Source organism: Gorilla gorilla, chromosome 14, assembly GCF_029281585.2.
Source record: "Gorilla gorilla gorilla isolate KB3781 chromosome 14, NHGRI_mGorGor1-v2.1_pri, whole genome shotgun sequence".
Classification (NCBI taxonomy): domain Eukaryota; kingdom Metazoa; phylum Chordata; class Mammalia; order Primates; family Hominidae; genus Gorilla; species Gorilla gorilla.
Genome location: NC_073238.2, coordinates 97,673,481 through 97,690,931, shown reverse-complemented (window position 1 = coordinate 97,690,931; position 17,451 = coordinate 97,673,481).

Here is a 17,451-nt window from a genome sequence, read left to right as displayed (position 1 = left end):
CGTGGAAACTGAACATTTGACTATGGGTCATCAAGTCACCATGCAACCTGAACTTCCTGTCATTAATTGGGTGCTTTCTTACCTATCTAGCCATAAAGTGGGTTGTGCACAGTAGCATTCCATCATCATATAGAAATGGTATATATATATGAGCAGGCTCGAGCAGTTCCTGAAGACACAAGTAAGTTACATGATGAAGTGACTTAAATGCCCATGGTCCCTACTTCTGCCACCTGCCTTCTCTTCCCCAGCCTGCACCGATGGCCTCATGGGGAGTTCTATATGATCAGTTGACAGAGAAAGAGAAGACTAGGGCCTGCTTCACAGATGGTTCTCCACGATATGCAAGCACCACCTGAAAGTGGACAGCTGCAGCACTATAGCCCCTTTCAAGGAAAATCCCTGAAGAACAGGGGGGAAGGGAAATCTTCTCAGTGGGCAGAACTTTAAGCAGTGAACCTGGTTGTGCACTTTGCATGGAAGGAGAAATGGCTAGGTTTGTGATTATATACTGATTCATAGGCTGTAGTCAATGTTTTGGCTGGATGGTCAGGGCCTTGGAAGAAACATGATTGCAAAATTGGTGACAAAGAAATTTGGGGAAGGGGTATGTGGATGGACATCTCTGGTGGTCAAAAACTGTGAAGATATTTGTATCCCATGTGAATGCTCACCAATAGGTACCCTCAGCAGAGGAGGATTGTAATAATCAAGTGGATAGGATGACCCGTTCTGTGGACACCACTCAGCCTCTTTCCCCAGCCACCCCTGTAATCGCCCAATGGTCCCATGAACAAAGTGACCATGGTGGCAGGGACAGAGGTTACACATGGGCTTAGCAACATGGACTTCCACTCACCAAGGCTGACCTGGATATGGCCACTGCTGAGTGCCCAATTTTCTAGCAGCAGAGACGAACACTGAGCCCTTGATATGGCACCATTCCTTGGGGTGATCAGCCAGCTACCTGGTGGCAGATTGATTGTATTGGACCTCTTCCATCATGGAAAGGGCTGAGGTTTGTCCTCACTGGAATAGACACTCCGAATATGGGTTTGCCTATCCTGCACAAAATGCTTCTGCCAAGACTACCATCGGTGGATTCACAGAATGCCTTATCCACGGTCGTGGTATTCCACACAGCATTGCCTCTGACCAAGGCACTCATTTTATGGCTAAAGAAGTGTGGCAGTGGGCTCGTGCTCATGGAATTCACTGGTCTTACCATGTTCCCTAAGATCCTGAAGCAGGTGGATTGATAGAATGGTGGAATGGCCTTTTGAAGTCACAATTATGCCAACTCTGTAACAATACTTTGCAGGGCTGGGGCAAAGCTCTCCAGAAGGACATATAAGCTGTGAATTAGCATCCAATATATGATACTGTTTCTCCCATAGCCAGGATTTATGGGTCCAGGAATCAAGGGGTGGAAGTGGAAGTGGCACCACTCACCATCACCCCTAGTGATCCAGTAGCAAAATTTTTGCTTCCTGTTTCTCCAACATTATGTTCTGCTGGCCTAGAGGTCTTAGTTCCAGATGGATGAATGCCGTCAAGAGACACAACAACAATTCCATTAAACTGGAAGTTAAGATTGCCACCTGGACCCTTCGGGCTCCTCCTATCTTTAAGTAAGCAGGCTAAGAAGGGAGTTACAGTGTTGGCTGGGGTGATTAACCTGTACCATCAAGATGAAATCAGTCTACTACTCCATAATGGAGGTAAGGAAGAGTATGCATAGAATACAGGAGATCCATTGGGGTGTCTCTTAGTATTACCATGCCCTGTGATTAACGTCAAAGGGAAACTACAACAGCCCAATCCAGGCAAGACTACAAATGGCCCAGACCCCTCAGGAATGAAGTTTTGGGTCACTCCACCAGGAAAAAAAACATGACCTGCTGAGGTGCTTACTGAAGGCAAAGGGAATACAGAATAAGCAGTAGAAAAGGGGAGTCATCAATACCAGCTACAACCACGTGACCAGTTGCAGAAACCAGGACTATAACTGTCATGAGTGTTTTCTCCTTCTTTTGTTAAAAACATATTTGTGCATGTATAAACTGTAATAAGAAAATGTCTTAATTTTATTTCCTTTACCCTTATCATGTGACATAAGATTTATTGACTTTGCCTGAGCATTTATGTATTATTAACTTTATGTAATAGTATTTGAGTTGGGGATTGGTGTGTTTCCAGTTGTACACTTGTATTCAGTTATATTATATTGGGAATAATTATGACTTTATTATTATCTTTATTTCAATATTATATATGATCTCAGGAGATGTATATGGGTTCAGGTTGACAAGAGGTAGACTTGTGATAGTTAACACTGAGTATCAACGTGATTGGATTGAAGGATACAAAGTATTGATTCTTGGTGTGTCTGTGAGGGTGTTGCCAAAAGAGATTAACATTTGAGTCAGTGGGCTGGGGAAGGCAGATCCACCCTTAATCTGGTGGGCACAATCTAATCAGCTGCCAGCAAATATAAAGCAGGCAGAAAAAAACATGAAAAGGAGAGACTGGTCTAGCCTCCCAGGCTTCATCTTTCTCCCATGCTGGATGTTTCCTGCCCTTGAAACTTGACTTCAACTTCTTCAGTTTTGGGACTGGGACTGGCTCTCTTTGCTCCTCAGCTTGCAGTCAGCCTAGGACCTTATGATCATGTAAGTTAACACTTAAACTCCCAAATTTATGTGTGTGTGTGTATATATACATATATATATATATATATAAATACACATATATATGTGTATTATCTATATATACACACACATATATATACACACACAGATATATATATATACACACACACACTCTAGGGATCTCTAGAGTGACAGAACTAATAGGAGATATATATATGTGTGTGTGTGTGTATATAGATAATACACATATATATGTGTATAAATCCCAAATAATGTGTGTGTATATACAGATATTTGGGAGTTTATATATATATATATATATACACACACACACACATTATTTGGGAGTTATACACATATATGTATGTGTATTATCTATGTGTACACACATATATATTATATATATATATATATCTCCTATTAGTTCTGCCACTCTAGAGATCCCTAATACAACAATAATAAAATTTTTTCTAATAATCTTTTCATATTCAATAAAATTTTCTTAGACCATCTAATTTCATTTTTCTTTTAGAGAACATAAAAATATGAAAAGAAAACATGGTTCTGTAACTCAATCCAGCCGTAGAATAGTTTGAAAATACATCAGTACTGACAAACCAGGGAAATAATAGGCCTGAAATAGTGTATGAAACACAAGTGAAGTTATGTGATAAGAAAAATAAACAATTATCAAGTCATAATAGCTAACCTCAGGGAAATTAAGACAATATTTTGCCAGAATATATGAATCAACTTAAAATATTAATAGCTTTAACATACCTAAATGATAAACTTAAATATTAAAATTTTTTCTGAGAAAATGAACTAAATGAATAACTTTAAAGATTATACAAAATAGGGCTGGGTGCAGTGACTCACACCTGTTATCCTAGCACTTTGTGGGGCCGAGGCAGATGGATCACTTTAGTTCAGAAGTTTGAGACCAGCCTGGCCAACATGGTGAAACCCCGTCTCTACTAAAAATACAAAAATTAGCTGGAAATGGCTTGAATCCGGGAGGCAGAGGTTGCAGTGAGCCGAGATCATGCCACTGCACTCCAGCCTGGGTGACAGAAAGACTCTGTCTCAAAAAAAAAATAATAATAATAAAATAAAATGTTTCAGGTATTATCTCACAATTCAGAGCTAAACAAAAACATTAAAGTTAAAAATACATTTTTCTTCCATTTTTGGGTCAAATGCATTTAAATGTATTTGAGCTCATGCTCTGCATATTCTCTACAAGTGATTGTGTCTTTTCTCATTTGAACCTACAGTATAAACATTTTCAATTGCTGTCTTATTCAACTTGAACTGTTATAACAAACTACTATAGACTGGTGGCTTAAACAGAAATTTATTTCTCAAAGTTTTGGAGGCTGGAAATTTGATGCCAGGATGCCAGCATGGTTGGGTTCTGGCGATGGCCCTATCTTGGGTACCAGCCTGCAGATTTCTTGCATCCTCCTTATGTAGCAGAGAGAGAGCAAGAGAGCCTGTTGGGGTCCCTTTTACAAAGGCACTAATCTTATTCATAAGGTCTCCACCCTCATGATTGCCCCCAAAGACTCCACCTCCTAAAACCATTGCATTAGAAGTTAGCATTTCAATATATGAATTCTGGGAGGACTTATTCAATTCCGAACAACTGCATTTAAAAATAATTTGGATATAAAGGTTTTATGTATTTGTTTAGTTTTTAAATAGACTGCTGATTTTGTTGCAGTGAAGAGGGAAAAACTGAGGAAATACCCCCAGCGCCAGTAGGTACAGGGGAGGGAGGGCATTGATGATATCTTAGACAGGCATTCCTACTTTAGCCTTCCTTTAAAACAAAATGCCATTTCATTGTTTTCAAAAAGTTTTGCAATGGCTTTCAATTTAACTAGCTGTAGGATTTGTCATCCCCATCAGACAGTTTGTACCATGATTTGATAGTTACTTTCCATAACTTTAATAGTACTTCTATTAAAAACAGTAGGAGTTGGCCCTAGCTTCTGCATCTTTCATGAAAAACACCCACAGATATCACTGGATATCTTCCCACACACATTCCCATAGTTATCACTCAGTGATTCAGTGATGTGGATATATATATATATATACACATACACACACATATACATACACACACACACACAAACACACACACACACATAAATGTTGTCTGGAATGGGTTGGAACCTTCTGCCTGCCTAGCTAGGATGAAAATTAATACTAGTTGTTACAAAGGGGTGGACCTGAAGCTATCACATTAACAAGATCTAAACCAGGAAGAGTTAGTAACAACTAGGACAAAATTTTGCCACCAGTATTTGAACCTATTGTTGTCCAGTGTACATCCTGCAATCTCAGCCCAAATTCTCCCATATTAATATGTAATAAAGAAGATTGTCTAGTACACATCCTACAATCTCATTCGAGAGTTGTCCATACTAACAGGAAATAAAGAAGATAATTTCTTCCCCAGTAGATCATAACATTTTAGACATGTTCATGACCAATTCCCAAGGAATTTCATCAAGTCCCATTAATCAGCCCCCAAAGAGCCAATATTCTTCCCTTTTCATAAATGTTTATCTATGTCAGTATTCCATCTTCATAGCTAAAATTGTCAAGATCTGGGAAAGATTTGTGATTTTATTCGACTTGCAAGCTAACAGTTTAGGTGGCTACGGTTTTATAGATGCTGGCAGAACACACATGAGACTCATGGTTCAGAGACATGGAATTTTATTGCTTTATGATAATGCAAGCAGCATGAGCATCCGTGTATTTACTCAGTCCCCTTTGCCACTAAGTCTCTTGAGAGCAACCCAGCTGGACCCAGATGGATGCCTGTAAATGTAACTGTTTACACATTATATGGAAGAAATCATTCATTTAGGAAACTAATATTTTATAATGGGTAGTAAGTCAGCCTACTCCATGGTTAGACACTTTGTCTTCCTAACTACTAAACAAACTTCGTTAAAAAGACAGTCTAGAACAAAAGCAGTCAATGTTTCTGCAAAATGACAAGAAACCAGAGAGATTCATAAATAGTTGCCTCTCAATGTTGGCTTATTAGATTTATCTACTCTTCTATTTTTCCATCTTCCCTCATGTCCCTCCTTCCCTTTGTATCCCATGCCTCCCTCTCCTTCCCCTTTCTTCTTTCCTTCCTTCCTTCCTCCTTTTCTTCCTTTCTTCTTTCTCTTTTTCCAGATGAAGTTTTGAACTTGGCTTTAATTCACTGCACAAAGAGAAGACGAATACACATTGAAAATTCAGATTCTCAGAGCATTTCTGTACAAATTATATTCAATAGGCCTAAGATGATACCTCAGATATTCTATTTTTAAGATGGGGACATGGGAAGTAAATATATTGAAGATATATGAAAGCAAATGAAATAAACCTGTATGTGGGTCTACCAATGAGAAATACAAGTTCAGCCTAAATTAACCTGCTTAAATAATGAAGTTAAGGAAATAAAATAGTAGACAATTGGCTGGGCACTATGGCTCATGCCTGTAATCCCAACACTTTGGGAGGCGGAAGCGGGTGGATCATGAGGTCAGGAGTTTGAGACCAGCCTAGCCAACATGGTGAAACCCCGCTTCTACTAAAAATACAAAAATTAGCAGGATCTGGTGGCCACGCCTGTACTCCCAGTTACTTGGGAGGCTGAGGCAGGAGAATAGCTTCAACCCGGGAGGAGGAGTTTGCAGTGAGCTGAGATTGTGCCACTGCACTCCAGCCTGAACCATAGAGTGAGACTCTGTCTCAAAAAATAAAAATAAAAATAAATAAACAAAGTAGACTATCAGAGGATAGATATCTAGCAATTAAGAAACATTTTGCTGTTTAAATATTTTAGAGAATCAACAGGAGGACTTAGTCTTTTCCACTCTTTGTTTCAAAAGATGAAGATGTAAATATATGCTGATTATCATAACTTATGTTTCTTAACGATGACAGCCTAGTGTATATAGATGTAACTGTGTTTTGATCAGTATGATTTATCATCTCATAACATTCAAAATATTCAGCTATTCAGAAAGGAATTTTTTCTTATTAATTACACTGAAGTGGTATTGTCTCAGTATTTCTGAAGTAGTAATTAAAGGACAAATTTTGTCTTTAGAGAAGTGTTGGAGACAGCACAGATTTTATTTTATTGTGTTCTTGGTTTGTATAACTATATCTGATTGCTTTCAAAGTAAATGGAAAAGGCCATTGTTCCAGCATATTATGATTAAATGAAAATATTACTTTATATTATTTCATAAAAACTGTGGATCTCACACCATAAATCCAATGTGTGAATTCTCACAGAATTTTCCTTAGAATATTAGATTTTTTAAATATTGTCTGAAGTGTTACCCAAAAAATACAAGCTGCAAAGTTTAGTCACTTATGTTACAGTGATATCAAACATATAATTTTTAGTTTTCATAAATGTTGTGTAGGTCACTTAGCAGAGTAAAATGGTGTCGAAAATAATGATTCCTTTCAAGTATAAAATATAAAAGAATATATCATTTTTATGAAAATATTATTTAAGCTTTTACTTGTGAAGAATGTTAATAAAACACATTATACTATGTCAAATGTATAGGTAACTATTTGTAAGCTATCAGAATTTCAGAAGGAACTGTACTGTTAGTAATCAAATAATTTATGATAGCCCTATTACACACAAATCTAAAACTATACTTGTTAGATCTTTATTAATATTTGGGATAGTCTCTTTAGTAAGAGAAAACTCACAAAATTAAACCACTTAAATTTTTGAAATTTATTTTTAGATTTCCCTTTCAGCTCCAGTCTTGACTTTTAAATTTATATAATTAAAGAGCCATTGCATTTCATTTATGATGAATATGACACATAATAAGGGACAACAGCTGACCGGAAGAGCATTGTTATCAAGAAAATTTGTTTTAATTCAGATGAATAAATGTAGAAAAGTATTTCACTTTAATACAATTTTATAAAGAGGTTAAGTTTATGTTGTGTTTTAATCACAAAGAAAACAGAGTTTCCCCCTTATTCTATCTATTTGATAACTAACCATTGGTTATTGAATGAAATTAAGTGGAACTGATTTCTCCTTTCTCAAAATATTCTTAGAGTACATATGGGGTTTTAAGAAGTAAGATGTGTCTGTGTGTGTGTGTGTGTGTGTGTGTGTGTGTAATATTTTTAACTTAAGTGAAGAATGCAAACATGAAAAACTAGAATTATTTCTTGTGTAAAAAGAAGGGAAACAGCAAAGCTAATAAATCCAACATACTCTCAAATCTAAATTTTGCAAGTTTTATTGCAGGAGCTTAAGGACAACCCTAGCAAAAATGATTTCATATTTTAAACACCTATTTTTTGGGGGGCAGGGGGGCACAGAATCTCACTCTATCACACAGACTGGAGTGCAGTGGTGTGCCCTCCACTCACTGCAACCTCCACCTCCCTAGATCAAGTGATTCTTCTGCCTCAGCCTCCCAAGTAGCTGGGATTACAGGTGCCTGCCACCATGCCTGACTAATTTTTGTATTTTTAGTAGATGGGGGGTTTCACCACATTCGCCAGGCTGGTCTGGAACTCCTGACCTCAAGTAATCTTCCTCCCTTGGCCTCCAAAAGTGCTGAGATTACAGTCATGAGCCACCACCAGGCCTACCCTTTTTTAATCAAATGGGAGTAACAAAAGAATAGTCCACCACTTGTGATATAGATCAAGAATGTAGTAAAAAAAAATTAGTCTTATAGACCTATCTTCAATTAATTGATTAGAGATTAATCAATTTGATTGATTAGAGTGTTAAAGCTTTTGATTTCTATTTCCTTGTCAGTTCAAAGCACGGTGATTTAGAAAATATCATCCTATCTTTAGATCCAGAGAAAGTATTCTCTATAAAGATTCTTCATCATAGATATTTTCTTTTGACTTAAATGGTGTTAAAAAAAGGTTTTATTGCACAAAGCAAAATTCACTTATAAGTATGTGTATTTTGACATGATATGGAAGATGGGATTGGTTTTGAAAAGACAGAATTGAGAAGACATCATAGCTCAAGAAACAGAATGATCTATGGTAACTTACCTTAGGGCTATACTCTATTTTTTATGAAATTGTTAAAATGCTAAAGGAGAAAAAGTAGAATGCATAGATAAACTTGGATATAATACAGTAAGCTAGGAATTGGTCATAACAATTCTTTAATATTTGTATACATAGAGTTACTTTAACACTTAACTATTTTAGCCATATGTAAATATACCCTAAAAGTCTAAACACACACACACACAGCATCTAAATTTTTATGCTTTGGTTTAGGAAAATACCTTAATGTACCATAAGGGCTAAATAAAGGAAGGCATAATGATAAAGGCATTGAAATCCTTTGCATAATTTAAAGATAGTCATGTATTATTTTCATTGGGTAGGGGTTGTTGCTATGGAAACGGGAAGAAGAAAATAAAGCCAGTTTGTCAATTATACCTTAATAAAACTGAAAAATAAAAAAAAAATAGAAAGGAAAAGAAAACAAAGCAAGGTCCTGAAAGAATAATGAGTAATATGGTGATAGAGTGATACGGCTTTTGAAAAATGTCAGATAATGGGGTTCTTTAGATGACGTCAGCACAATGTTTTTTTAAATTACACGTGTCTTTAAAAACACGTTTTTCGTCATGATAGTGTGGTGAACGCGTTCTTAAAATAACATTGATGTCAACTTTGTGTACGAATAGCACTCTTATTAATATCTTATATGTATATCTTTAAACAGTTTTTTGACATGCAGAACATTGTAGTCAACACATCCATTCACCACAATAACACTGTTCTCAACTTTCCACTCAAGTAGCATTCCAGGAAATATTTTGTACAGGCATACATATATTAATACATTTTAAAGCTATTTGAAATGTTGCAATATATGTTTCTGTCATTCCAAAGCCTTATTTATGCTAAAGGAATGAGTTCTCTCTTGATTGTTATTTTTGTGACTGTTTTGAAAAATAGACAAAGAGATCAGTAGTACTTTGTCAGAGTATACATTATAGACAACATAAAACAAATGTCATGAAAATCAGAAAACAACTAATTTAGTTTAAGAGCGCATAATCTGCCAGATCCTATAAATTCACAGAAATATGGGGAAGCCTTCAATATTCTTCAAATTTTCCAATGAGGTTTCAGATGCTCTTACCACACTTTAAAATACTGCGTCATATCTTGGGTTACATATCAATTAGATTTTTTTAAATTCAAACAACATTTTTAAAAATTATTTCACTGTGTTGCATCCCTTTGTGTCATTATCCCTTTCTTTAGTCTAAGCACTTGGATTTATATTTATACTTAGTATTAAAAAGAAACACACACACATCCTGAGCCATCTCTAAGTGCACTTGTAGAATCAGGATACTATTCTATCTGTGACTAATGTTCAGTTTCTGCTTAAAGTCACTTTTCTCTTAGTTTCACCACCTGAACTATTGTTTTCCAGTAGACTTTAATCAAATGTTAGCTTGGTAGTCCAAATTGAAAAATGATCACTACGATGCAGCTATGTCGTTTTCAAAACAGGAAATAGGAGGGAAAAAACCATTTTCTTTTACCAAATCAGATTTAGTGGTTGGGGCTGCAAATGACCTGACAAAAGATAGATAGACAGAAGAAATGACAAAGTTTACTCATGCACGTGGGAGGTGCACCAACAAGCAGCTCACTGAACAGCTAGAGTTAGTGGTTTATATATCATCCTTATAAGAAGGGGGTTAAGACTTCAAGGGAAAACAAATGGTGGGAAACTAATGAGAAACAAGTTCAGGGAAACAAGAGGAAGTTACAAAAGGTTTTCATAGGGCTTTGCCTGTGTAATTTCTCATCCAAGTATAAATGTTCTCTCTCCTTTCTGACTGTAAACCTCCCAAAGAGGGCATTTATGGTGGCTTCAATTTGGGGAAAATTTACTTAAGTCAGCAAAAGAAGTTAAACTTAGTTATTTTGGGTTTTGTGGGTTTTTTTTTTCCTTAGAGCTGATGTTTATTCAGAAGTTTTCATCTTAAAATAATCTTCACGTCACATTAGTGGGTTCAAGTGAATCCTGTCACAAGTGATGTACTCTCAAACTCGTTGAGACAATAGAATGGTGTTTATTAGAGATGAGCAAAAACACATTTGATTTATTTGGTTATGTCTTACTTACATTAGCATGATTTAGATACTCATTGGAGCATTGTAACTGAGAACAAGCAATTTCAACCACCCCTGCCTTCACCACTCACATAATTTGTGAATGTAGGGATGTTTTCTAACTTTGCTGTGTTTCAGTTACTTATCAGGAAAATAAAATTGAATATATGTTAAATAACCAAATAATAAGGATTTAAATGGACTATGAAATAAATTAGTATTTTAATTTCCAAATAAAATAATAATTAAAAAGGTAGGTTTTATACCAACTAATATGTGCCAAATATTTTTAAAGTACATAATTTTGCATGTGTGTTTTTTTATCAGAAACACATATGGTTGTATTTATTATAATTTTATCATCATGAAAGCTTTACATGGGAGAGTTTCACTTTTAAAATGCTTTGTGAAGAGCTACAGGGAACTACTCCCCGAAGAAACAAACATAATTCGTGAAAATTATATTTTAAAATGTGATAACAAATAAATTTCTGGAAATTGATCTAAGGGTATGCTGAAACTAAAGAAGGTTTTATTTTATAAATATCTTCTAAAGCCAGTAAAATAAAACAGTGGCATTAAACCAAATCTGTTCCTTCTCTCTGGCCTCTTCACACAGCATGATTGAAATTCCACTGTGGGTGGGTAGAGTCAGGAACACAGGGATTCTTCCAGCTTGCAAGTGAAAGATATGGTATCTCCAAGGGAGGCTCAGGCAGCTAGCACTTCTCATCCCACCCAGCTATGTGTTTCAGAGGCTCAATTATAGGTGAGTGTAGCCAAGAGGTGTAGTATCCCATCTTCTACCCAGCTCTCACTTGTAAAGCTAAGGTTCTACCATAAGTTTGGCAGGCTAAGGATATTGTGGCACTGGAGGCTATCATAGCACCTTACTCAGTGGGCAAACGTTCCATTTCAAAGGAGGAAAACCAAGAAGACAACAGTCTATCAATCCCATCTAGTGTCTCGTTTGTAATAAAAGAGACACTACCAAAAGAAGTAGGCCCCTCTCTTATCCCCCACTTCCAGAACAGCAGCTCAGACATTTTGCACGGGGGGAGTGATAATCTACAAGAATATTGAGCTCTAAAGCTGTAATTACCACTCTAACGTAATATAGTATGAGGCTGAGCAGGGCACTTTCTTGCATCAAAATCCGTGGACACCTTATGGCCATCATGGGCTATCCAGATACTCCAGAAGACATGGGAGTAGATTGCTAAAGCCTCTGCAACAAAGAAGGCTTGCAAGAAGAGGCAAAGAGCACAAATAGGATGCATGCTATATTGCAACTGAGCCAGATTCCACAGCCTTTTGTTGTAGGGGCCTCATTTATGGTGGACTGATTTGCAAATAAATACATAAATGAGTTTAAATAAAACGTGTGTGAAGAATATGTTGCCTTATCTTGAAGTCAATTTTCATGTTTTATTCATAAATAAATGACTCTAGCCATTATTATCTTCACAAATTAATTATAGCTTAATTACTATAATTCCAGTCAAAAATAGAAACTCTGTACTTATTATGACAAATCAAGATGCAATCACTTTCAAAAGTTAAAAATTGGATATATACCTGAAGAAAGTTCAGCTCTGACTTTAAAATTAGGTTGATAGTTCATGCCTTTCTGCTTTCATATATATTGTTCATAATAAATTCTGTTTATTTGGGACAGATTTTATTATTTGTTTAAAGAAGCTTGCACATAAAATATTTGTTCTTCAAAATATTTTTATTTGATACTGTTAAAATATTTTAAATGCCAACATTTAAGAAACTATAAACTACATTACTTAAAAATTCTTTTTTCATATGTAACACATGGTCAAATAGTATAGTGTGTCCTAACTTGTATAGTCTTCCAAAAAATATTAATGCCTAACTTAATTCGTAAAAGCTCTAGGTAATTCTCACATTTTCACATGCTCCAAGGAGTCCCACTATTCTTTATGTATACATCAATGTATCATTATCATGCAATAGTTTGATCTGACTCTTCAGAGATATCAACATATTCTCATGTCTGGACCTTGTTTTTTCCCTTGTTTAATTGATTACAACATATCAAATATGTCATCAGATATATCTTAATGAATCGAGTTCTGGTGACCCAACACAAACATTAAAAAGGCAACTGTTTTATCTTAATCAGCTCCAGAGTAAGCAAACAGCAGATACACAGAAAAAAATCAATGGATTAATGGAGACTGGACTCCCAATACTAAGCTGACTGCTGGAATTTGCTCAGTTGTCCCTACCCAGCATCTTCCCTTCCCATGTGTGTTGTTGATGTTGATATTGTTGTTGCTAAGACTAATGAGTCCATAAATTATTTGAAATTATTTTGCTTCTGGAGTTCATGGACCATAATTCATAAGACTATTTCTCAACCTATCTGAAAGCAGAATCTCAAAATTTTAAAATAAGAAAGAATGTCTTCATCTGAAGATGTAATGAAGAAGAATACTGAATATGATACTCTAAACTATCACTTTGGTTGTACTAACCTGCACCAAATGCAGGTTAAATGGTTAGTTAAATGTACTAACCATTTAACTAACCTGCACATTGTGCACATGTACCCTAAAACTTGAAGTATAATAATAATTTAAAAAAAGAAATAGAAAAATATACAAAAAAAAAGAAAGCAGAAGAGAAAATGGCATTTTGAAATTCCTTTATGGATGGAAGCAATATGAAGAGATATTTAATAGAGGTTAAGTCAATACTGGCTCAAACAGGAATAAAAGATATTTCAATTGTTATAGATACAATTGAACTGTCAAATAATTTCAAACATAGTCAAACTCAATCACTATTTTTTTAAATTTTACTTCAGTTCTGGGATACATGTACAGAACGTGCGTGTTTGTTACATAGGTATACATGTGCCATGGTGGTTTGCTGTACCTATCAACCCATTATCTAGGTTTTAAGCCCCACATGCATTAGGTATTTGTCCTAATGCTCTCTGTCCCCTTGCCCCCCAGCCCCTGACAGGCCCCAGTGTGTGGTGTTCCCCTCCCTGTGTCCATGCGTTCTCATTGTTCAACTCCCATTTATGAGTGAGCATGTGCAGTGTTTGGTTTTCTGTTCCTGTGTTAGCTTGCTGAGAATGGTGGCTTTCAGCCTCATCCATGTCCCTGCAAAGGACATGATTTCATTCTTTTTTATGGCTTCATAGTACTCCACGGTGTATATGTGCCACATTTTATTTATCTAGTCTATCATTGATGGACATTGGGTTGGTTCCAAGTCTTTGCTATTGTAAATAGTACTGCAGTAAACATATGTGTTCATGTGTCTTTATAGTAGAATGATTTATGATCCTTTGGGTATATACCCAGTAATGGGATTCCTGGATCAAATGGAATTTCTGGTTATAGATCTTTGAGGAATTGCCACACTGTCTTCCACAATGGTTGAACTAATTTAAACTCCCACCAACAGTGTAAAAGCGTTCCTATTTCTCCACTGCCTCATCAGCATTTATTGTTTCCTGACTTTTTCATAATTGGCATCCTAACTGCTATGAGATGGTATCTCATTGTGGTTTTGATTTGCATTTCTCTAATGATCAGTGATGATGGCTTTTTTTATATATTTGTTGGCCTCATAAATTTCCTTTTTTGAAAAGTGTCTGTTCATATCCTTTGCCCACTTTTTGATGGGGTTGTTTGTTTTGTTCTTGTAAATTTGTTTAAGTTGCTTGTAGATTCTGGATATTAGACCTTTGTCAGATGGGTAGATTGCAAAAATTTTCTCCAATTCTGTAGGTTGCGTGTTCACTCTGATGCTAATTTCCTTTGCTGTGATCTTTACTTTAGTTAGATACCATTTGTCAATTTTGGCTTCTATTGCAATTCTTTTTGGTGTTTTAGTCATGAAGTCTTTGCCCATGCCTACGTCCTGAATGGTATTGCCTAGGTTTTCTTCTAGAAGTTTTATGGTTTTGGGTTTTACATTTGAATCTCTAATCCATCTTGAGTTAATTTTTGTCTAAGGTGTAAGAAAGGGGTCCAGTTTCAGTTTTCTGCATACGGGTAGCCAGTTTTCCCAGAACAATGTATTACATTGGGAATCCTTTCTGCATTGCTTGTTTTTGTCAGGTTTGTCAAAGATCAGATGGTTGTAGATGTGTGGTGTCATTTTGGAGCTCTAGGTTCTGTTCCATTGGTCTATATATCTGTTTCAGTATGACTACCATGCTGTTTTGGTTACTGTAGGCTTGTAGTACAGTTTGAAGTCAGGTAGTATGATGCTTCCAGCTTTGTTCTTTTTGCTTAGGATTGTCTTGGCTATACAATATTTTTTTTTGGTTCTATATGAAATTTAAAGTAGTTTTTTCTAATTCTACAAAGAAAGTCAATGGTAGCTTGATTGGAATAGCATTAAATCTATAAATTACTTTGGGCAGTATGGCCATTTTCACAATATAGATTCTTCCTATCCATTGTTGGGAATAGGCCCCCAAAATCTGGCCATAAATTTGCCCCAAAACTGGCCATAAACAAAATCTCTGCAGCACTGTGACATGTTCATGATGGCCATGATGTCCACGCTGGAAGGTTGTGGGTTTACCAGAATAAGGGCAAGGAACACTTGGCCAACCCAGGGTGGAAAACCGCTTAAAAGCATACTTAAACCACAAACAATAGCGCGAGTGACATGTGCCTTAAGGACATGCTCGTGCTGCAGATAACTAGCCAGACCCATCCCTTTATTTCGGCCTATCACTTTGTTTCCCGTAAGGAATACTTTTAGTTAATCTATAATCTATAGAAACAATGCTTATCACTGGCTTGCTGTTAATAAATACGTGGGTAAATCTCTGTTTGAGGCTTTCAGCTCTGAAGGCTGTGAGACCCCTGATTTCCCACTCTACACCTCTATATTTCTGTGTGTGTGTCTTTAATTCCTCTAGCACCACTGGGTTACGGTCTCCCTGACTGAGCTGGTCTTGGCAATCCATGAGCATGAAATGCTTTTCCTTTTGTTTGTGTCCTCTCTTATTTCCTTGAGCAGTGGTTTGTAGTTCTCATTGAAGAGTTCCTTCACGTCCCTTGTAAGCTGTGTTCCTAGGTATTTAATTCTCTTAGTAGAAATTGTGAATGGGAGTTCATTCATGATGTGGCTCTCTGCTTGTCTATTGTTGGTGTATAGGAATGCTTGTAATTTTTGCACATTGATTTTGTATCTTGAGACATTGCTGAAGTTGCTTATCAGCTTAAGGAGTTTTTGGGTTGAGATAATGGGGTTTTCTAAATATAGAATTATGTCATCTGCAGACAGAGACAGTTTGACTTCCTCTCTTCCTATTTGAATACTATTTCTTTCTTTCTTTTACCTGATTTCCCTGGCCAGAACGTCCAATACTATGTTGAATAGGAGTGGTGAGAGAGGGCATCCTTGTCTTGTGCTGGTTTTCAAAGGGAATGCCTCCAGCATTTGCCCATTAAATATGACATTAGCTATGGGTTTGTCATAAATGGCTCTTATTATTTTGAGATATGTTTCATCAATGTCTAGTTTATTGAAAATTTTTAGTATGAAGGGATGTTGAATTTTATCGAAGGCCTTTTCTGCATCTATTGAGATAATCATGTGGTTTTTGTCATTGGTTCTGTTTATGTGATGTATTACATTTATTGATTTGTGTATGTTGAACCAGCCTTGCATCCCAGGAATGAAGCCGGCTTGATTGTGGTGGATAAGCTTTTTGATGACTGCTGGATTTGGTTTGCCAGTATTTTATTGAGGATTTTCACATTGATGTTCATCAGGGATATTGGCCTGAAGTTTTTCTGTTGTTGTTGTGTCTCTGCCAGGTTTTGGTGTCAGGATGATGCTGGCCTCATAAAATGAGTTAAGGAGGAGACCTTCCTTTTCTGTTGTTTGGAATCATTTCAGAAGGAATAATCCACCTCCTCTTAGTACATCTGGTAGAATTTGGCTGAGAATCCATCTGGTCCTCAGCTTTTATTGGTTGGTAGGCTATTAATTACTGCCTCAATTTCATAAATTGTTATTGGTCTATTCAGGGATTTGACTTCTTCCTGGTTTAGTCTTCGGAGGGTGTATGTGTCTAGGAATTTATCCATTTCTTCTAAATTTTCTAGTTTATTTGCATAGAGGTGTTTATAATATTCTCTGATGGCAGTTTGTATTTCTGTGGGATCGGTGGTGATATCCCATTTATCATTTTTATTGTCTATTTGATTCTTCTCTCTTTTCTTCTTTATTAGTCTAGCTAGTAGTCTGTCTATTTTGTCAGTTTAAAAAAAACAGCCCCTGTATTCATTTATTTTTTGAAGGGTTGTTCATGTCTCTATCTCCTTCAGTTCTGCTCTGATCTTTGTTATTTCTTCTCTTCTCCTTTTGAATTTATTTGCTCTTGCTTCTCTAGTTCTTTTAATTGTGATGTTAGGGGGTCAATTTGAGATCTTTCCAGCTTTCTCATGTGGCCATTTAGTGCTCTAAGTTTCCCTCTTAACACTACTTTAGCTGTGTCCCAGAGATTCTGGTACACTGTCTCTTTGTTCTCATTGGTTTCAAAGAACTTCGTTATTTCTGCCTCAATTTTGTTATTTACCTAGGGGTCATTCAGGAG